Source organism: Oncorhynchus keta, chromosome 8 (genome assembly GCF_023373465.1).
Source record: "Oncorhynchus keta strain PuntledgeMale-10-30-2019 chromosome 8, Oket_V2, whole genome shotgun sequence".
Classification (NCBI taxonomy): domain Eukaryota; kingdom Metazoa; phylum Chordata; class Actinopteri; order Salmoniformes; family Salmonidae; genus Oncorhynchus; species Oncorhynchus keta.
The window spans coordinates 30,740,668-30,763,255 of record NC_068428.1 but is presented as its reverse complement, the minus strand read 5'-3'; positions in this window follow the sequence as shown (position 1 = coordinate 30,763,255).

Genomic DNA, 22,588 nt, shown 5'->3' with positions numbered 1-22,588 from the left:
GAGTCTGGTGTCAGGAAAATAACCTCTCACTCAACACCAACAAACAAAAGGACATTATAGTGGACTTCAGGAAACCTTTAGAGGGAGCACCCTCCCATCCACATCGACAGGACAGTAGTGGAGAAGGTTGATATTTTTAAGTTCCTTGGCGTACACATTATGGACAAACTGAAATAGTCCACCCACACAGACAGCGTGGTGAAGAAGGCGCACCAGCCAGAAAATCACATTGTAGGATTTTTAATTTATTTATTTGCAAATTATGGTGGAAAATAACTATTTGGTCAATAACAAAAGTTTATCTCAATACTTTGTTATATACCCTTTGTTGGCAATGACAGAGGTCAAATGTTTTCTGTAAGTCTTCACAAGGCTTTTACACACTGTTGCTGGTATTTTGGCCCATTCCTCCATGCAGATCTCCTCTAGAGCAGTGATGTTTTGGGGCTGTTGCTGGGCAACACAGACTTTCAACTCCCTCCAAAGATTTTCTATGGTTTTGAGATCTGGAGACTGGCTAGGCCACTCCAGGACCTTGAAATGCTTCTTACGAAGCCACTCCTTCGTTGCCCGGGTGGTGTGTTTGGGATCATTGTCATGGTGAAAGACCCAGCCACGTTTCATCTTCAATGCCCTTGCTGATGGAAGGAGGTTTTCACTCAAAATCACACGATACATGGCCCCATTCATTCTTTCCTTTACTCGGATCAGTCGTCCTGGTCCCTTTGCAGAAAAACAGCCCCAAAGCATGATGTTTCCACCCCCATGCTTCACAGTAGGTAAATTCTTTGTCCTCCAAACACTACGAGTTGAGTTTTTACCAAAAAGTTATATTTTGGTTTCATCTGACCATATGACATTCTCCCAATCTTCTTCTAGATCATCCAAATGCTCTCTAGCAAACTTCAGACGGGCCTGGACATGTACTGGCTTAAGCAGGGGGACACGTCTGGCACTGCAGGATTTGAGTCCCTGACGGCGTAGTGTGTTACTGATGGTATGCTTTGTTACTTTGGTCCCAGCTCTCTGCAGGTCATTCACTAGGTCCCCCCGTGTGGTTCTGGGATTTTTGCTCACCGTTCTTGTGATCATTTTGACCCCACGGGGTGAGATCTTGCGTGGAGCCCCAGATCAAGGGAGATTATCAGTGGTCTTGTATGTCTTCCGTTTCCTAATAATTGCTCCCACAGTTGATTTCTTCAAACCAAGCTGCTTGCCTATTGAAGATTCAGTCTTCCCAGCCTGGTGCAGGTCTACAATTTTGTTTCTGGTGTCCTTTGACAGCTCTTTGGTCTTGGCCATAGTGGAGTTTGGAGTGTGACTCTTTGAGGTTCTGGACAGGTGTCTTTTATACTGATAACAAGTTCAAACAGGTGCCATTAATACAGGTAACGAGTGGAGGACAGGGGAGCCTCTTAAAGAAGAACTTACTGGTCTGTGAGAGCCAGAAATCTTGCTTGTTTGTAGGTGACCAAATACTTATTTTCCACCATAATTTGCAAATAAATTCATTAAAAATCCTACAATGTGATTTTCTGGATTTTTAAAATAATTTTGTCTGTCATAGTTGAAGTGTACCTATGATGACAATTACAGGCCTCTCTCATCTTTTTAAGTGGGAGAACTTGCACAATTGTTGGCTGACTAAATACTTTTTTGCCCCACTGTATGCTGTATTCTATACCATCTACTGCATGTTGCCTATGCCGCACGGACATCGCTCATCCATATATTTATATGTACATATTCTTCATCATCCCTACATTTGTTGTGAATTTGTTAGATTACTTATTAGATAATACTGCATTGTCGGAACAAGAAGCACAAGCATTTCACTACACTCACATTATTTGCTAACCATATGTATGTGACCAATAACATTATAATTGATTTGATTTGGTAGGAAGCATTCTGTTTTTCAACATTGTGTTGAGTGTAATTGATTGATTGATATATCTAGTGAACAATGATATATCTAGTGAACAATGGATAAGCAAAAATGAGTGTGACAGAGAGAAGTGATCACTACAGGTGTGATCAAGCCTTACATCAAAGTTGCCTGAAGCTGAATGGAAAGTGCTATTCTCTGACCAGTTATTCAGTACAAAAATCCTCTGTGACTGTCCAATTTACATAAGTTAACTTACCAGTGTGGACCAAAAACAAACACATTCTACAACCATGGTGCACTTTTGTTACTGAAGTTATATATCAAATAACCTGACATTGATCCATAGCATATGGGTAGACAAATAATTAAATCATTACATGTTTGTTAGTTTATATAAATACATGTAAAATAAACAAACAATAAACAAAAAGTAATTGTGGAACACCATTGACAAAAATGCATTGCTCCAATAACTTTCAAAAGATGTTTCTGAATTCTGACCTCCAAATTGTTTTTCTTCCTATTAATAAATGAACACCATTTTTTGATGTCTTTTTTTTGGGGGGGGGGGGGTTACTTTCACGTGAATTAAGCTACAAAAATGCTCAAAAACACACAACATCTGATTAAATCCTTTTATAAATATTTGCACGAATTAAGTGTGAGATTGTGTTGGTGGTGTTGGTGATCTATCTAGAAGATAAACAATTGATGTACTTTCGAATCTGGCTTTAGAATACCTTTTTCCTGAGGGAACTTTATTGGTGGTGTCAGGCTAAACATAACAGTATATTACATTTAAATACATTGTGCACAATACCCCACACAACATTCACCAATTAAATATTCAGTCTAAACAATATATCCATCCTACAGATGTATAGTCACATCAGTTTTCCCAGATTCTCCTCTTCGGGGTTTGAGCTAGTTTAACTCAGATCACTTCACTAGTACCAAGTCCAAAGTATATATTGCGGGCTAATTATAATTATTTGCTCTACGGAGGTAAATATCTAGTCATGTATATCTAATCTTGTTGGCATATGATGCAGACAAAACAAGAATTTTCTGACCAATATGCAATATTCATCCTTCATAAATAATTAATGTTTTTGCTCACAGCTGAAAGTGTTTGTGGGCCTTTATTTTATATCTCAAAGGGTGTACAATATGTATATCTATGGAAAGCTCTGTCCTGATAGAATGAAGAAGCATTTATATGTAATCCACATACACTGCTTTACCCCATGCTTCTTTGCTTTCTGCTATTGCTGCTGGCCGCAATAAGGCTTTAGAAAATAATTACAAATAATTACTACGCAAACAAATATCACTGATCTAGGGTTTTCAGTTTTTTTACCCAAAGACCCAATTATCGACATCAATTCTGACATTTCGCACAGATACACAAACAAACATCAGGAATGGGTTTAAGGAATTGTTTGCTTCAGACAAAATATTGTATGTAATTTACTCAAAATGCAACCAGTGCTTGCCCAGATACGACGACTGACGGTTTAAAGTTTTAAAAGTTTACTTTTAAACAAAGACTAGGCTACCAACGAGGATTTCCATTTACTCTGCAGCTCTAAGCTATTTGCAATTTAAAGTGGAGTTGTTCACTAATCTAATTTACTGCCTGTCTTCACTAGAGGAAGGTGGTGTGTTCTGAATGAGAGATGCAGTAGATTTATTTCCCCTGTACCAGAGCAGTCAAGGACAGCGTCGGGAGGCAGGCTAACTGTTGACCTAACCTGTCTGTCCTATGATGGGAGTCTTTCCACTGTAGAAAAGTATAAAGACTGGCTAGCAAAACATATTACTCAGAAAAATATGACATTTACATTTTGGTTATTTCGCAGACACTCTCATCCAGAGCGACTTACAGTCACTGCATTCAACAAAGATAGATAAAACAACCACATATAACAGTCATTGCAAGTAGGAACTTTCCTCAATAAAGCAAGTAAGAAAAGACCAGTGAAAGTGCAAGAAAGGCAAGTACAACAGTAAGTTATTCCTTTTTTATTGTTGTTACAAGGCAGTCTTGTCGACATTTAAGGTGAACTTTATTCCTGCAGTGTCTGTTTGAATTTAGATTTCTGATACAGTAGGGCTATAGTAATTTCCTCCACCAAATAATCTTTGACCTCATAAATTATCTCTTTTGCAACTTGAATAAATCTGCCATTCTAAACTGATCAAATCACATGAGACAGAATAAATCTGCCGAGTCAAACTGAATCACATGGGACAGAATAAATCTGCTGAGTCAAACTGAATCACATGGGACAGAATCAATCTGCCGAGTCAAACTGAATCACATGGGACAGAATACATCTGCTGAGTCAAACTGAATCACATGGGACAGAATCAATCTGCTGAGTCAAACTGAATCACATGGGACAGAATACATCTGCTGAGTCAAACTGAATCACATGGGACAGAATACATCTGCTGAGTCAAACTGAATCACATGGGACAGAATAAATCTGCTGAGTCAAACTGAATCACATGGGACAGAATAAATCTGCTGAGTCAAACTGAATCACATGGGACAGAATACATCTGCTGAGTCAAACTGAATCACATGGGACAGAATAAATCTGCTGAGTCAAACTGAATCACATGGGACAGAATAAATCTGCTGAGTCAAACTGAATCACATGGGACAGAATCAATCTGCTGAGTCAAACTGAATCACATGGGACAGAATCAATCTGCTGAGTCAAACTGAAACACTTGGGATGTAATGAATCAACAGGTCACCCAATATTCAGGTGTGGTCCTTGGCTTCATGAACGCATTAGTCGGGGCTGAACTAATGGATTATTGACATCATATGAATGAAAGAAGTTGTCATTATTTTGTGATAATTTAGTACCATGATTAATGTGGATATCATATCACAGTTTCTGCTACAACACTTCTCAACACTTCACAGGAGTCTGCAGAGACAAGTGTAACTTTGACTGTACCGAAAACTTTGCACTATATTGCCTCCGAGTCGGTCTGGCACTTATTTCAACGACTTATTGAATCATTTGACAATTCAGCCTGCCTCGGAGACCAAGCCCATATCTCAGTGGGGCTATCACAAAGGGGTCTACCGACCTGCATTCTGTCGGCATCTTGATACCGACTGCCATGAACCACTGCACATCATTCTACCTCAACCTACCTCTTTTCAACATGGTTATGTGTGTAAATGCTGCTGACAGGTCCTCTGCTGACATGAATACTGAGTGTGTCTGAAACGCTTACCAGGTTGGAGAGATGGAGGGGAGACGGGGCGGGGGAGGGGGGCAGAGGGGTTAGCGACTGATATCGGGGAGAGAAAGAGTGAGAAAGGGGGTGACTGAACAGCTATCAGGGAGAGAGATAGAGAAAGAGATAGAGGGAGAGAGACGTGTGTGTGTCGGGGGTAACATTTGTAGAAAAGACACACACGTCAAGCCTATCATAACCACCTTTAGTTTCTAAAGTCAGGCACAGGCATGCCTCTCAGTCTCGCAGCATGGGGGAAAACAAAAGGTAAGTATGAGGGCTGCCAGTGATGCTAGCACACTCAGTGGTGAGAGCATAGAATACAAATGCATAGCCTGAAAGTAGTAGCCTGACAACTCACACTAATCTTTGTCGTTTGAGGTGACATCAAAATAAGAGGTGTCGTACAAATCAAAGTAATCAGCAATTGAATCATCTCTAACCAATCAAAGCATCAAAGTCACGTGTGTTCTGGCTCTGGCCCATCCCATCAGTTTCTGGACCAATCAGACAGCCCCAATGTGTTCGCATTTGGTGAAAGGTCGGTGGGGAACTCAAATCCAGACTCATTGCAGAGAAGAAACTACCATCCGTCAGAGTGGCGTAGCGTTAGGCCGGAGCAAGGAGCCTGTGTAGTCAGGCAATGAATGTATAGTACCAATCCAAAGTTTGCACACACCTACTCATTCAAGGGTTTTTCTTTATTTTACTATTTTCTACAATGTAGAATAATAGTGAAGACATCAAAATGATTAAAGAACACACATGGAATCATGTAGTAACCAAAAGTGTTAAAACATTTAAATATATTTTAGATTCGTCAAAGTAGCCAGCAATTGGCCTTGATGACAGCTTTGCACACTCTAGGCATTCTCTCAACCAGCTTCACCTGGAATGCTTTTCCAACAGTCTTGAAGGAGTTCCCACATATGATGAGCACTTGTTGGCTGCTTTTCCTTCACTCTCCAGTCCGACTCATCCCAAACCATCTCAATTGGATTGAGGTCAGGTGATTGTGGAGGCCGGGTCATCTGATGCAGCACTCCACCACTCTCCTTCTTGGTCAAATAGCCCTTACACAACCTGGACGTGTGTTGGGTCATTGTCCTGTTGAAAATCAAATTATAGCCCCACCAAGCCGCAAGCCAGGTGGGATGGCGTAACACTGCAGAATGCTGTGGTTAAGTGTGCCTTGAATTCTAAATAAATCACAGACAGTGTCACCAGCAAAGCACCCCCACACCATCACACCTCCTCCTCCATGCTTCACGATGGGAACCACACATGCTGAGATCATCCTTTCACCTACTCTGCGTCTCACAAAGACATGGCGGTTGGAACCAAAAATCTCAAATTTGGACTCATCAGACCAAAGGACAGATTTCCATCGGTCTAATGTCCATTGCTCGTGTTTCTTGGCCCAAGCAAGTCTATTCTTCTTATTGGTGTTCTTTAGTAGTGGTTTCTTTGCAGCAATTGTACCATGAAGGCCTGATTCACGCAGTCTCCTCTGAACAATAGATGTTGAGATGTGTAATGAATTTCCTCCTCTTCTTCCGAAGAGGAGAGGCGAAACGGATCAGAGGACCAATACGCGGCGTGGTAATTGTCCATGGTTCTTTTTAATACGTTAAGGTACACATGAATAACTGACTACAAAAAACAAGAAATGTGAAAACTCAAAACAGTCCTATCTGGTGCAAAGACAGAGACAGGAACAATCACCCACAAACACACAGTGAAACCCAGGATACCTAAGTATGATTCTCAATCAGAGACAACTAATGACACCTGCCTCTGATTGAGAACCATACTAGGCCGAAACATAGAAATACCCAAATCATAGAAAAACAAACATAGACTGCCCACCCAACTCACGCCCTGACCATACTAACTAAATACAAAACACAGGAAATAAAGGTCAGAACGTGACAGTACCCCCAAAGGTGCGGACTCCGGCCGCAAAACCTTGACCTATAGGGGAGGGTCTAGGTGGGCGTCTGTCCGCGGTGGCGGTTCTGGCGCGGGACGTGGACCCCACTTCACAATTGTCTTAGTCCGCCTTATTGTCTGCCTCCGTGGCTTTCTCACCATGGCCACCCTTATCAATGACCCCACTGGACAGAGGGGTAGCTCTGGGCAGAGGGGGACTGGCTCCTCTGGGCAGAGGGGGACTGGCGCCTCTGGGCAGAGGGGCTCTGGCGGCTCTGGCGCCTCTGGGCAGAGGGGCTCTGGCGCCTCAGACTCCGGCAGCGGCGCCGGACAGGCGGGACACTCCGGCAGCGGCGCCGGACAGGCGGGACACTCCGGCAGCGGCGCCGGACAGGCGGGACACTCCGGCAGCGGCGCCGGACAGGCGGGACACTCCGGCAGCGGCGCCGGACAGGCTGGACCACCTGCAGGGAGGAGACAGAGAGACAGCCTGGTGCGTGGGGCTGCCACAGGAACCACCAGACTGGGGAGACCTTCAGGAGGCTTGGTGTTAGGAGGATCCTGAAAGACCGGGCTGTGGGGGAGCACTGGAGCTCTGGTGCGCAACCTTGGCACCACTTCCCCAGGCTGGACAACTACTCTAGCCCGGACCCTCCAGAGTGCAGGCACAGGTTGAACCGGGCTGTGGGTAAGCACGGGAGATCTAGTGCTTACTACACGCACCTCTCCCTTAGGCTCCACTCCCACATTTGCCCGGCACGAGCGGAGCGCAGGCAGAGGACGCACTGCACCCTCCCAGCGCCCCGGAGACACAGCACGCAGAGCCGGCACAGGATAACCTGGACCAAGACTGCGTACCGGCAACCAGACCCGCTGAGCAGGCACCATACGCCCTGGCTCAATGCCCACACTCGCATGGCACTTTCGGAGGGCTGCCCTATAGCGCACCGGGCTATGGGCACGCACTGGCGACACCGTGCCTGACCAGTAATGCGCTGCTTATCATAAGCACGAGGAGTAAGCTCAGGGCTGCTACCTGGCTCAGTACCACACCTCGTGTGCCTCCCCCCCAAAGAAATTTGGGGCTGCCTCTCGTACCTGTCGCACTGCCGTGCTGGCATCGCCAACCTCATTCTCCTGTAACCTTCCTTTCATTGCTTCATCGAATCCCAGGCGGGCTCCGGCACTCTCCCTGGGTCGACCGCCCACCTGTCTATCTCCTCCCAAGTTGTGTAGTCCAGATTCTGCTCTGATGCTGGCCGCTGTTGTTGCTGCTGCTGCTGCTGTCGTCGCTGCTGTTTACCACGCCGCTTGGTCCGAGTTGGGTGGGTGATTCTGTAATGAATTTCCTCCTCTTCTTCGGAAGAGGAGAGGCAAAACGGATCACAGGACCAATACGCGGCGTGGTAATTGTCCATGGTTCTTTTTAATACGTTAAGGTACACATGAACAACTGACTACAAAAAAACAAGAAATGTGAAAACTCAAAACAGTCCTATCTGGTGCAAAGACAGAGACAGGAACAATCACCCACAAAGACACAGTGAAACCCAGGCTACCTAAGTATGATTCTCAATCAGAGACAACTAATGACACCTGCCTCTGATTGAGAACCATACTAGGCCGAAACATAGAAATACCCAAATCATAGAAAAACAAACATAGACTGCCCACCCAACTCATGCCCTGACCATACTAACTAAATACAAAACACAGGAAATAAAGGTCAGAACGTGACAAGATGTATCTGTTACTTGAACTCTGTGAAGCATTTATTTGGGCTACAATCTGAGGTGCAGTTAACTCTAATGAATGTATCCTCTGCAGCAGAGGTAACTCTGGGTCTTCCTTTCCCTTGGTGGTCCTCATGAGAGCCAGTTTCATCATAGCGCTTGATGGTTTTTGTGACTGCACTTGAAGAAACTTTCAAAGTTCTTGTATTGACTGACCTGTCTTGAAGTAATGATGGTCTGTCATTTCCCTTTACATATTTGAGCTATTCTTGGCATAATATGGACTTAGTCCATCTTCTGTATACCCTCCCTACCTTGTCACAACCCAACTGATTGTCTCAAACCCAAGAAGGAAAGAAATTCCACATATTAACAAGAGTGTGTAAAGCTGTCATCAAGGCAAAGGGTGGCTACTTTCAAGAATCTCAAATATAAAATATATTTAGATTTGTTTAACACTTTTTTGGTTACTACATTATTCCATGTGTTATTCCATATTTTTGATGTCTTCTCTATTATTCTACAATGTAGAAAATAGTACAAATAAAGAAAAACCCTGGAATGAGTAGGTGTGTCCAAACATTTGACTGGTAGTGTATATTTGTTTGTTAACCTCTTGCTCCTGACACGCAGGCGTCCCATCTAGACATCTGGAAATGCAAATGCGCTAAATGCTAATAGCACTCGTTAAAACTCAAACATTCATTAAAATACACATGCAGGGTATTGAATTAAAGCTACACTCGTTGTGAATCCAGGCAACAAGTCAGATTTTTAAAATGCTTTTCGGCGAAAGCATGAGAAGCTATTATCTGATAGCATGTAACACCCCAAAAGACCCGCAGGGGACGTAAACAAAATAATTAGCATAGTCGGCGCTACACAAAGCGCACAAATAAAATATAAAACATTCATTACCTTTGACCATCTTCTTTGTTGGCACTCCTAGATGTCCCATAATCACTATTGGGTCTTTTTTTTCGATTAAATCAGTCCATATATAGCCTAGATATCGATCTATGAAGACTGTGTGATCAACGAAAAAAAATAGTGTCTTATAACGTAACGTCATTTTTTTTAAATTAAAAAAGTCGACTATAAACTTTCACAAAACACTTCGAAATACTTTTGTAATGCAACTTTAGGTATTAGTAAACGTTAGTAAGCGATCAAATTGATCACGAGGTGATGTGTATTCTATAGCTGTACGTCTGGAAATAATGTCCGGGTAAATCTCAACCAAAATATCCGGTCGGAGACCTGAAGAAATGGGCTGTCTCTTCTTCGTTTGACCAAGAAACAAAGCCTAGGCAAATGACAAGACTGTTGACATCGTGTGGAAGCTGTAGGAATTGCAATCTTGGCTCCAGGTAATTTGCTTTCCCATAGACAATACATGCAAGTGGCACATTGATATATTTTCCAATTTTCAGTGATCAGATTTTACTGCGCTTTTCGATGAAACGCACGTTCTGTTATAGTCACAGCCGTGATTGAACCAGTTTTATAAACGTCTGAGTGTTTTCTATCCACACATACTAATCATATGCATATACTATATTCCTGGCATGATAAGCAGGGCGCTGAAATGTTGCGCGATTTTTAACAGAATGTTCGAAAACGTAGAGGGTCGACTTAAGAGGTTAATTGTTTTCCGAACATCATCATCATCACAGAGCGTTTCAGTGAACCTTGACATGAGAGTGCCCACAGTGCTTTTGATTCCGATGGAGTACTGCACTTACACAAAGTTTTCATTGAGTTTTCATTAATATCATAACAATATCTATCATTCAGCAGACACTTTTATCCAAAGCGACTCAGAGTCACGTTTTGTATGTTTTCGTATCGGTGGCTTTACTGGGAATCAAACTCACAATCAAGACGATGCAAGTAAGTTGCATGTGCCATGCTCTACCAACTGAGCCACACTTCTTATTCAATATCTGTAAACTTTTAGTTCAATATAAGTAACCTTGCCTGAGACTTGAAGATTTGACTTAGTTCCTGTGTGCTGGAGCAAAGCGGGCTAACACAGTTTTGTTGTGGTGCAGACAACCCTCAAAAGCAGTTCTGGCTGTCAGGCTAAGTAGGCTAAGTGTTCTAACTTTTTTCCACCCAAATACCCCTGTTCTTTCTGTTGAGGCAACCTATTTTTACTGAGAGACCCTTCCTTTCTCCCTAAAGACCAACAGCATAAAGCAACTGAAATTGCAATGTTTTTTCAAATGAATACTATAAACAGGGTTGAAATTAAGGGCAAAATAAATAGTGTGGGTACTTCGTACCAGTTAAACATGAGCATATCACAATAATTAAAACAAAATAAAACTGCAGTTCTTTGCAAAACGTCATTGTGAGGTATTGCTTGTTCTGTGACATACTTCTATTCTGTTTTTCCTGTAATTTAATCCTCCCGTGTATGATAGTTTTTTCCTGTCTCACGAACAATGCCTTTTGACTATTCGCTGCCTGTACTTTAGCCTTTTTGGACCCCTTGTGTATGACCTTCTGCCTGCCCCTGGATCCAGCTACCTGCCTCCTCCTGTGTTCCTTTACAAATAAACACCTGCTGCGCCCTGCGCTTGAAACCAACTCCCTGTCTCCCATCGTGTTCATTACACCCACAGAGATCCTGTGTAATTAGACGTTCATCCACGTTCTCGTAAACACGGGATAGGGTTCAAACATGAAGGCACTCATTCTGAATGGTTAAGGTAAGGGTTAGGGTGTCCAATCCACCCTAGCCTACTTGATGGCAAAAGTGCTCACTGTGTCCGGTTTTGAAGGCATTTCCCAAAGTCCTCAGGACGTGGATAGACATCAAATTTTGATATCAATATTGAAAGACGTGCAACATGCATGCAGGTGTTTTGGGTCTGTGGTCATCTCCTCCTGCCTCTTTGCATCAGAAAAGTAGGGTGATCTAGCATGAATAGTTCTCATTTGAGACCCCTGTAGACCCATGAGAATTCTGAAAGTTACATCAGTAGCCCTTTTGTACTGCCAATCATCTAATGTAGGCTACAATCAAAGCAATAGCTTTCACTATAGAAAAGGGAATAGACATGTTGGAATATGACTGGTCATCTCGATGTTTTTGCTGTTGATTGCAGTGGTCAATTATCTCTACTGAATCCCAATGAGTTTCTCTCTCTCTCTCTCTCTCTCTCTCTCTCTCTCTCTCTCTCTCTCTCTCTCTCTCTCTCTCTCTCTCTCTCTCTCTCTCTCTCTCTCTCTCTCTCTCTCTCTCTCTCTCTCTCTCTCAATCCAGCAGCTGCGCACACACACATGCCTCGCCTGACACTGCGCACAGCCTTCCATTCAGATGAGGTGTAGAAGTGCAAAGAAGGGACCAGGCTTTCGGTCTGGAAGCACGCTTTTGACTGCACCTACAGTATTGCTTTGGTACTGTAGTTTAATTGAATTAGACACTTTAGTCATCACCTTTGTGCCCAAAACCTCCATTGATTTATTCAAATAATTGTCGCTGAGGCTATTTATTTTTTCCCTCACTCACATCCGAAGATATTAAAATATTATATTCATGCTCTGAGGTCAAGACCCCATCTAGCCAGGGGAAGTTCCGGTAAGCTTTTTAAGCTGTCCATGTGCTCTGTGGGAGTCCTGGGGCATGTTCGCGGGATACTGCTGTCTGTCCAGAGTAATCCCAGTAAGAAAGATGTCAGCAACCATGAAATGGTCGCAACATGAATAGATTATGTTGAAAACAAAGGTCAGCCATCTTGGAGGCAGTCCTAGCTCTTATTATACCTCAATGAATGCAGCACGTAATGCGCAAAGTGACTGGTGCTCAGCGCTCCATAGATGCCAACTAAATCAAGTGCCGAGTTAACTTTTTTTCCACCCAAATCCCCCTGTTCTTTCTGTCAAGGTGACCTATTTTTACTGACAGAACCTTCCTTCCTCCCTAAAGACCTGCTGTGGAACTTTCAGGCCTGTCCTATGATTCTCCTGAGTTCTAAGCATTCTGAGTTGCCTCATGCATTGAGCCATGTACAAATTACCTCATTTCCAGTAAATTCCTAAAAAAACATGCAGCACCTCCTAGGAGCCCTGCCTAACCATTGCACTTCATATGGGCCTAAAAGCCTTGGTGTCTCTATGCTAAATACGTCTCCTATAGAGGAGAAAGGTAATTGTAGAGTGTTTGAGCCATCAAAGTGCTGCTTTGAATCGCAGGGTTTGGGGACTCTGTCATCGTAGCTTTCTCACAACTCCCCCGGTGGGCGTCAAACAAAGACTCTCTTCCCAGTGGGCATACAACGTGATAAAGACTTATTTTTCTGGTTAAAATCTGGTTCTGAATGTCTTATAACCAGATTAACAGATTAACAGGAAGTACCAGTGACTCGCTCAATACAGAAGTGATCAAATGGCGCAGATGCTAAGATACAAGACTGTTTCGCTAGCATAGACTGGAATATGTTCCAGGATTCATCCAATGGCATTGAGGAATAAACTACCTCAGTCACCGGCTTCATCAATAAGTGCATTGAGTACATTGTCCCCACAGTGACCGTACGTACATATCCCAAACAGAAGCCAATTGTTACAGGTAACATCCACACCGAGCTAAAGGCTAGAGCTGCCGCTTTCAAGGAGCGGAAGAAATCCCGCTATGCCCTCAGACAAAGCATCAAACAGGCAAAGCGTCAATACAGGACTAAGATTGAATCCAACAACACCGGCTCTGACAATAGTCGGATGTGGCAGGGCTTGCAAACTATTACAGACTAAAACCAATCCGCTAGCTGCTCAGTGATGCGAGCCTACCAGACAAGCTAAATGCCTTTTATGTTCGCTTCGAGGCAAGCAACACTGAAGCCTGCATGAGAGTACCTGCTGTTCCGGACGATTTGAGAATGCGAAGGAAACCTGCCTAAATGACTACCGCCCCATAGCACTCACGTCCGTAGCCATGAAGTGCTTTGAAAGACTGGTCATGGGTCTCATCAACACCATCATCCCAGAAACCCTAGACCCACTCCAATTCACATAACACCCCAACAGATCCACAATGCAATCTCAATCGCTCTCCATGCTGCCCTTTCCCACCTGGACAAAAGGCACACCAATGTGAGAATGCTGTTCATTGACTACAGCTCTGCGTCCAATACCATAGTGCCCACAAAGCTCATCACTAAGCTAAGGACCCGGGGACAAAACATCTCCCTCTGCAACTGGATCCTGGACTTCCTGACGGGCTGACCCCAGGTGGTAAGGGTGGTCAACAACACATCCGCCACGCTGTTCCTCAATGCGTGCTCAGTCCCCTCCTGTACTCCCTGTTCACTCATGACTGCACGGTCAGGCATGACTCCAACACCTTCATTAAGTTTGCCGATGACACAATAGTGGTAGGCCTGATCACTGACAATGATGAGACAGCCTATTGGAAGGAGGTCAGAGACCTGGCCGGGTGGTGCCAGAATAACAACCTATCCCTCAACATAACCAAGACTAAGGAGATGATTGTGACTACAGGAAAAGGAGGACCGAACAGGCCCCCATTTTCATATGACGGGGCTGTAGTGGAGCAGGTTGAGAGCTTCAAGTTCCTTGGTGTCCACATCACCAACAAACTAACAAGCACACCAAGACAGTTGTGAAAATGGCACGACAAAACCTATTCCCCCTAAGGAAACTGAAAATATTTGGCATGGGTCCTCAGATCCTCAAAAGGTTCTACAGCTACAATATCAAGAGCATCCTTACTGGTTGTGTCACTGCCTGGTATGGCAACTGCTCGGCCTCCGACAGCAAGGCACTACAGAAGGGAGAGTGAATAGTCCAGTACATCACTGGAGCCAAGCTTTCTACCATCCAGGACCTCTACATCAGGCAGTGTCAGAGGAAGGCCTTTAAAATTGTCAAAGACACCAGCCACCCTAGTCATAGACTGTTCTCTCTGCTACCGCGTGGCAAGCTGTACTGGAGCGCCAAGTCTAGATCCAAGAGGCTTCTGAACAGCTTCTACCCCCAAGCCATAAGACTCCTGAACACCTACCCAGACTATTTGCGTTAGCCCCCCTTCTCCCTCTTTTACACCAATGCTACTCTCTGTTGTTATCATCTATGCATAGTCACTTTAATAACTCTACCTACATGTACATATTACCTCAATTAACTGGCACCCCTGCACATTGACTCTGTACCGGTAACCCCCTGTTTATAGTCTCGCTTTTGTTATTTTACTGCTGCTCTTTAATTACTTGTTACTTTTATTTCTCATTCTTAATCGTACTTTTAAAAAACTGCAATGTTGGTTAGAGTCTCATAAGTAAGCATTTCACTGTAAGGTGAAATGTTTTATTCGGCAACATGTGACTAATACAATTTGATTTGATAAAAGGGATCCACAGATAAAAGGGAAATTGTGTTCATTTTTAAGTTAGTTATCTTTAATTAATTTCTCCTTGTCTTTCAAACATTTGTGTGCGTTTGTATCTTTCGGATATCGAAGAGAGGACTTGCAGCATATGGAGCCTCTCAAATAGAACTAAGTTGTTCTTCTGACGAAGATGAGTAGTATGAAGGATCGGAGGACCAAAACACAGCGTGGTAAGTGTTCATGTTTTTTAATGAATAACAAACACTGAACAAAATAATAAACGTGAAGTAAATCAAACCAAAACAGTCCCGTGGGGCACAGACACTAACACGGAAAATAAACACCCACAACTCAAAAGTGAAACCAGGCTACCTAAGTATGATTCTCAATCAGGGACAATGATTGACAGCTGCCTCTGATTGAGAACCATACTATGCCAAACACAGAAATCACAAATTATAGAAAAACTAACATAGACAACCCACCCAACTCACGCCCTGACCATACTAAAACAAAGACATAACAAAGGAACTAAGGTCAGAACGTGACATAAGTTCTATTTTAGCGGTTGGCTACGATTCACATGTGAGCGATGTGGGTGAAATTATTACATAAAGTGTGTAAATATATTTTGCAACGTGGCCAGTGAGGTTTGCATGTAACAATGTTTGTTGCAGGAATGATTTCATAGACACATACACTACAGTTCAAAACACTCTACTGTACTTGTCCTCTTGCTCAGTTGTACACCGGGGCCTCCCACTCCTCCATTCACAGAACAGCTCAAACTGTCTCGAACCTGAATAGAAAGAGTAGTACACAGCGTTGTACGAGATCTTCAGTTTCTTGGCAAACTCTCGCATGGAATAGCCTTCATTTGTCAGAACACGAATAGACTTACGAATTTCAGAAGAAAGGTCTTTGATTCTGGCCATTTGAGCCTGTAATCGAACCCACAAACGCTGATGTTCCAGATACTCTAGTCTAAATAAGGCCAGTTTTATTGCTTCTTTAATCAGAACACCAGTTTTCAGCTGTGCTAACATAATTGCAAAAGGGTTTTCTAATGATCAATTAGCTTTTTAAAATGATAAACTTGGATCAGCTAACACAACGTGCCATTGGAACACAGGAGTGATGGTTGCTGATAATGGGCCTCTGTACGCCTACGTAGATATTCCCAAAAAAATCAGCCGTTTCCAGTTACAATAGTCATTTACAACATTAACAATGTCTACACTGTATTTCTGATCAATTTGATGTTATTTTAATGGACAAAAAAATCTCTGGAGAGACCTGAAAATAGCTGAGCAGCAACGCTCCCCATCCAACTGGACAGAGCTTGAGAGATGCAGAGAAAAGTGGAAGAAACTCCCCAAATATAGGTGTGCCACGCTTGTAGCGTCATACCCAAGAAGACTCAAGGCTGTAATCGCTGCCAAAGGTGCGTCAACAAAGTACTGAGTAAATAGCCTGAAATTGATATTTCAGTTGCTTTTTTATACATTTGCAAAAAAATCTAAAAACCTGTTTCTGCTTTGTCATTATTGGCTATTGATGAGGGGGAACAAACAATTTTATCATTTTTAAGGGCTGTACCCTAACAAAGTGTGGAAAAAGTCAAGGGGTATGAATTCTTTCCGAATACACTTTAAGTATCAAAATTACATGTAATTGCAAAAATATACTTAAGTTTCAAAAGTAAAAGTCCAATTATAAATAATTTCAAATGGCTTATATTATGCAAACCAGACAGCACACTTTTTAGTTTTTAGTTTTTTTAATGTATGGATAGCTAGGGGCTCACCACAACGCTCCAGATCAGAGGCAGTAGGGATAACCAGGGATGTCCTCTTGATAAGTGTGTGAATTTGACCATTTTCCTGTCCTGCAAAGCATTCCAAATGTAACGAGTTCTTTTGGTTGCCAGTGAAAATGTGTGGAGTAAAAAGTACATTATTTTTTTAGGAATGTAGTGAAATAAAACTAAACGTTGTGTTGTCAAAATATAAATAGTAAAGTAAAGTACAGACACCCAAAAAAACGACTTAAGTAGTACTTTAATGTATTTTTACTTAAGTACTTTACACCACTGGTGATAAGCTGTAGTCAGGTGGTCATTAACAGGTTATGATGAGGCCTTAACTATGACCAGTACATAATATAGTGGTCAGCATTATGATCAATTGGTCATAAGGTGGTCAGAAAAATAGGTAATATTCTGGTCAGTAAATATATGTAAAGAAAACTGTCCCTTTTCAACCATTTTGCGACCAGAATAAGAGGTCATAAAAATATGTCATACTGACTGATGACTTTTCAACCAGGTTTTGCCCACTGGGTTGTTGAACAGATAGAAGTTCAAAGTAATAATTCACCACATTTGAGAAGTGATGTTGACAACTTAAATGGAGCAACAGGGAGTTTTACAAACGCAAAAAGAGCAGGGGCTGTGTTCATTACTGTACCCTGACTAGGCACCATCACCGTACACTAGTGCCAAGCATGGCGGCACAATTGGAATTGCTGTTGTTGTTGTTACAGGTGGCAACTGAGCTATTACAGGAAGAGTTCTGGAAGCAATGGAATGTAAAGAATACAGGGTGTTCTATTTTGGATTTGATCATGAGTTTTGTAATGACAGCGGATGCACAATACTGCCTGCATGTTGCAACACAATAACCTCCCATAACCTGATCTGTTTACTATCATAAATCATCATATTTATATTCCATCTTTAGGAAGGCAATGTGTGTGTGTGTGTTTGTGTGTGTACATGCGTACGTGTGTGTGTGTATGTCAACACTGAATCATTGGTTCAGTCATGTAGTAAATATTTGGGAGTACTGTATTATATCTTAGAGTGTGCACCTTTCTCAAGATATCATTTGTTTGTCTGCACTGTGTTTGATTTTCTTTTAGCTCTGACTCAAATACCATATAACTTTAAAGGATTGCAGGCATAGGGTTCTGGTATGGCTACTACATAATGTGCTATCACAGACTCTCTCCATTAGCGACTTATAACACTAACATTTTCAGGAGGGCTTTTGCTGCTTTCTTACCGGTATATTGTACAATTCTACCTGTAACAACAATGAACAAGTACGACATATCAAATCAAATTATACTGGTCACATGCGCAACAGTGAAATGCTCACTTACAAGCCCCTAACAAACAATGCAGTTTAAATTAAATGCGGATAAGAATAAGAAATAAAAGTAACAAGTAATTAAAGAGATGCAGTAAAATAACAACAGCGAGACTATATACAGGTGGGTACCGGTACAGAGTCAATGTACGGGGGCACCGGTTAGTTGAGGTAATATGTACATGCAGGTAAAGTTATTAAAGTGACAATACATAGATGATAACAACAGAGAGTAGCAGTGGTGTAACAGATGGGAGGGGGATGCAAATAGCCTGGTTAGCCATTTGATTAGGTGTTCAGGAGTGGCTTAGGGGTAAAAACAATTTAGAAGCCTGTTGGACCTAGACATGGAGCTCCGGTACCGCTTGCTGTGTGGTAGCAGAGAGAACAGCCTGTGACTAGGTTGGCTGGAGTCTTTCTTTGTTGTTGGTGATGTGGTACACCAAGGAACTTGAAGCTCTCAACCTGCTCCACTGCAGCCCCGTCGATGAGAATGGGGGCGTGCTCAGACCTCTTTTTCCTGTAGTCCACAATCATCTCCTTAGTCTTAATCACGTTGAGGGAGAGGTTGTTGTCCTGGCGCCACACAGCCAGGTCTCTGATCTCCTTCCAATAGGCTGTCTCATCATAGTTGGTGATCTGGCCTACCACTGTTGTGTCATCGGCTAACTTAATGATACAGTCGTGCCTGGCCTGGAGTGAACGGAGTACAGGAGGGGACGGAACACGCACCCCTGAGGGGCCCCTGTGTTGAGGATCAGCATCGCGGATGTGTTGTTACCTACCATTACCACCTGGAGACGGCCCATCAGGATGTCCAGGATCCAGTTGCAAGGGGAGGTGTTTAGTCCCAGGGTCCTTTGCTTATTGATGAGCTTTGAGGGCACTATGGTGTTGAACGCTGAGCTGTAGTCAATGAATAGCATTCTCACATAGGTGTTCCTTTTGTCCAGGTTGGAAAGGGCAGTGTGGAGTGCAATAGAGATTGCATCTTCTGTGGATCTGTTGTGGCAGTATGCGAATTGGAGTGGGTCTAGGGTTTCTGGAATAAGGTGCTGTTGTGAACCATGACCAGCCTTTCGAAGCACTTCATGGCTACAGACGTGAGTACTACGGTTCGGTAGTTGTTTAGGCAGGTTACCTTAGTATTCTTGGGCACAGGCACTATAGTGGTCTGCTTAAAATATGTTGGTATTACAGACTCGTTGAAAATGTCAGTGAAGACACTTGCCAGTTGGTCAGTGCATTCTCGAGGTACGCGTCCTGGTAATCCGTCTGGCCCTGCAGGTTTGTGAATGTTGACCTGTTTAAAGGTCTTACTCACATCGGCTGTGGAGAGTGTGATCACACAGTCTTCCAGAACAACTGGTGCTCTCATGCATGTTTCAGTGTTATTTGTTTCGAAGCGAAGAAGTAGTTTAGCTCATCTGGTAGCCTCGTGTAACTGGGCAGCTCTCGGCTGTGCTTCCCTTTGCAGTCTGTAATGGTTTACAAGCCCTGCCACATTCGACGAGCGTCAGAGCCGGTGTAGTGCGATTTGATCATAGTCCTGTACTGATGTTTTGCCTGTTTGATGGTTTGTCGGAGGGCATAGCAGAATATCTTATACGCGTCTGGGTTAGAGTCCCGCTCCTTGAAAGCGTCAGCTCTAGCCTTTAGCTCGGTGCAGACGTTGCCTGTAATCTATGGCTTCTGGTTGGGGTATGTAGGTCACTGTGGGGATGATGTCATTGATGAACTTACTGATGAAGCCAATCACTGATGTGGTGTACTCCTCAATGCTATCGGAGGAATAGCGGAACATATTCTAGTCTGTGCTAGCAAAACAGTCCTGTAGCTTAGCATCTGCTTCATCTGACCACTTTTTTATTGATCTCGTCACTGGTGCTTCCTGCTTTAAGCAGGAATCAGGAGGATAGAATGATGGTCAGATTTGCCAAATGGAGGGCGAGGGAGAGCTGAGCGGACATGGAGCATCCTGGCATCCTTTCACTCCCTCCTCTCTACATTTTCCTCCTCTGTCTCTGCTGCTAAAGCCACTTTCTACCACTCTAAATTCCAAGCATCTGCCTCTAACCCTAGGAAGCTCTTTGCCACCTTCTCCTCCCTCCTGAATCCTGGTGGCGAATCGCATCTCTGCATGTCTGGCAGACATATCAGTGTGGATGACGGATCACCACCTCAAGCTGAACCTCGGCAAGACGGAGCTGCTCTTCCTCCCGGGGAAGGACTGCCCGTTCCATGATCTCACCATCACGGTTGACAACTCCATTGTGTCCTCCTCCCAGAGCGCTAAGAACCTTGGCGTGATCCTGGACAACACCCTGTCGTTCTCAACTAACATCAAGGCGGTGGCCCGTTCCTGTAGGTTCATGCTCTACAACATCCGCAGAGTACGACCCTGCCTCACACAGGAAGCGGCGCAGGTCCTAATCCAGGCACTTGTCATCTCCCGTCTGGATTACTGCAACTCGCTGTTGGCTGGGCTCCCTGCCTGTGCCATTAAACCCCTACAACTCATCCAGAACGCCGCAGCCCGTCTGGTGTTCAACCTTCCCAAGTTCTCTCACGTCACCCCGCTCCTCCGCTCTCTCCACTGGCTTCCAGTTGAAGCTCGCATCCGCTACAAGACCATGGTGCTTGCCTACGGAGCTGTGAGGGGAACGGCACCTCAGTACCTCCAGGCTCTGATCAGGCCCTACACCCAATCAAGGGCACTGCGTTCATCCACCTCTGGCCTGCTCGCCTCCCTACCACTGAGGAAGTACAGTTCCCGCTCAGCCCAGTCAAAACTGTTCGCTGCTCTGGCCCCCCAATGGTGGAACAAACTCCCTCACGACGCCAGGACAGCGGAGTCAATCACCACCTTCCGGAGACACCTGAAACCCCACCTCTTTAAGGAATAAGCACTATTGTAAAGTGGCTGTTCCACTGGATGTCATAAGGTGAATGCACCAATTTGTAAGTCGCTCTGGATAAGAGCGTCTGCTAAATGACTTAAATGTAAATGTAAATGTAAGCTTTGCATGCGTCTCTGTGTGTGGAGCAAATGTGGTGTAGATTTTTTTTCCTCTGCTTGCACATTTAACATGCTGCTAGAAATTTGGTAAAACGGATTTAAGTTTACCGCCATTAAAGTCCCCGGCTACTAGGAGCACTGCCTCTGGGTGAGCATTTTCTTGTTTGCTTATGGCGGAATACAGCTCATTAAATGCTGTCTTAGTGCCAGCCTCTGACTGTGGTGGTATGTAAACATCTACTAAAAAAATACAGATTTAAATTATCTAGGTTGGTATTGTGGTGAACAACAGCTCGAAACTTCCTTAGATATCGTGCACCAGCTGTTATTTACAAAAATACATAGTCCACCACCCCTTGTCTTACCAGACGCCGATGTTGTATCCTGCCGGTGCAGCGTATAACCAGACAGCTGTATGTTGATAGTGTTGTCGTTCAGCCACGTCTCCGTGAAGCATAAGATATTACAGTTTTGAATGTCCCATTGGTCGTTTAATCTTCCGCGTAGGTCATCTATTTTATTGTCCACAGATTGCACTTTGTTAGCGGAATGGAAGGAAGTGGGGGTTTATTAGATCGCTTACGAATTCTCAGAAGGCAGCCTGCCCTACAGACCCCTTTTCTCCGCCTCCTCTTCATGCAAATCATGCGGATCTGGGCCTGTTCCCGAGAAAGCAGTATATCGTTCGCGTAGGCAGCATCACACACGTTATAAGAAAAAAAGGATTCTGCCAGTCCGTGGTGAGTAATTGCAGTCCTGGTGTCCTGAAATTACTTTCTGTCATAGGAGACGGTAGCGGCAACATTATGTACAAAATAAGTTAAAAAAATAACTTTAACAACAACACAAATAAACAAACAAAAAAACATAATCGGTTGGGGGCACGTAAAACGTCTGCCTTCTTCTCCGGCGCCATCTTACTTACTCATTTGACCATAAGCCAGCAATAAGCTAGCCATCTGCTACTAACACAAGAATAAACTTTATATCGTGCCCCAGTGTATAAAAAGAAAACACATTATCTCTCCAAACCCTAAGACATCGCCTATGTCTGTGCCTTACAGCATCATATCGCCATTAAAATCCAATACGGCCTGCACTGGTACTCTCCAGGGAGAAGCCATCATGTCTATGGGCCTTTAGATGATGTTAAATGGACATGGAAGCACTCTCCACTGAGTTCCCATCCACAGTATTATTCAGCTGCAGCTCCATCCATCTCGTATGGGCATTATGAGT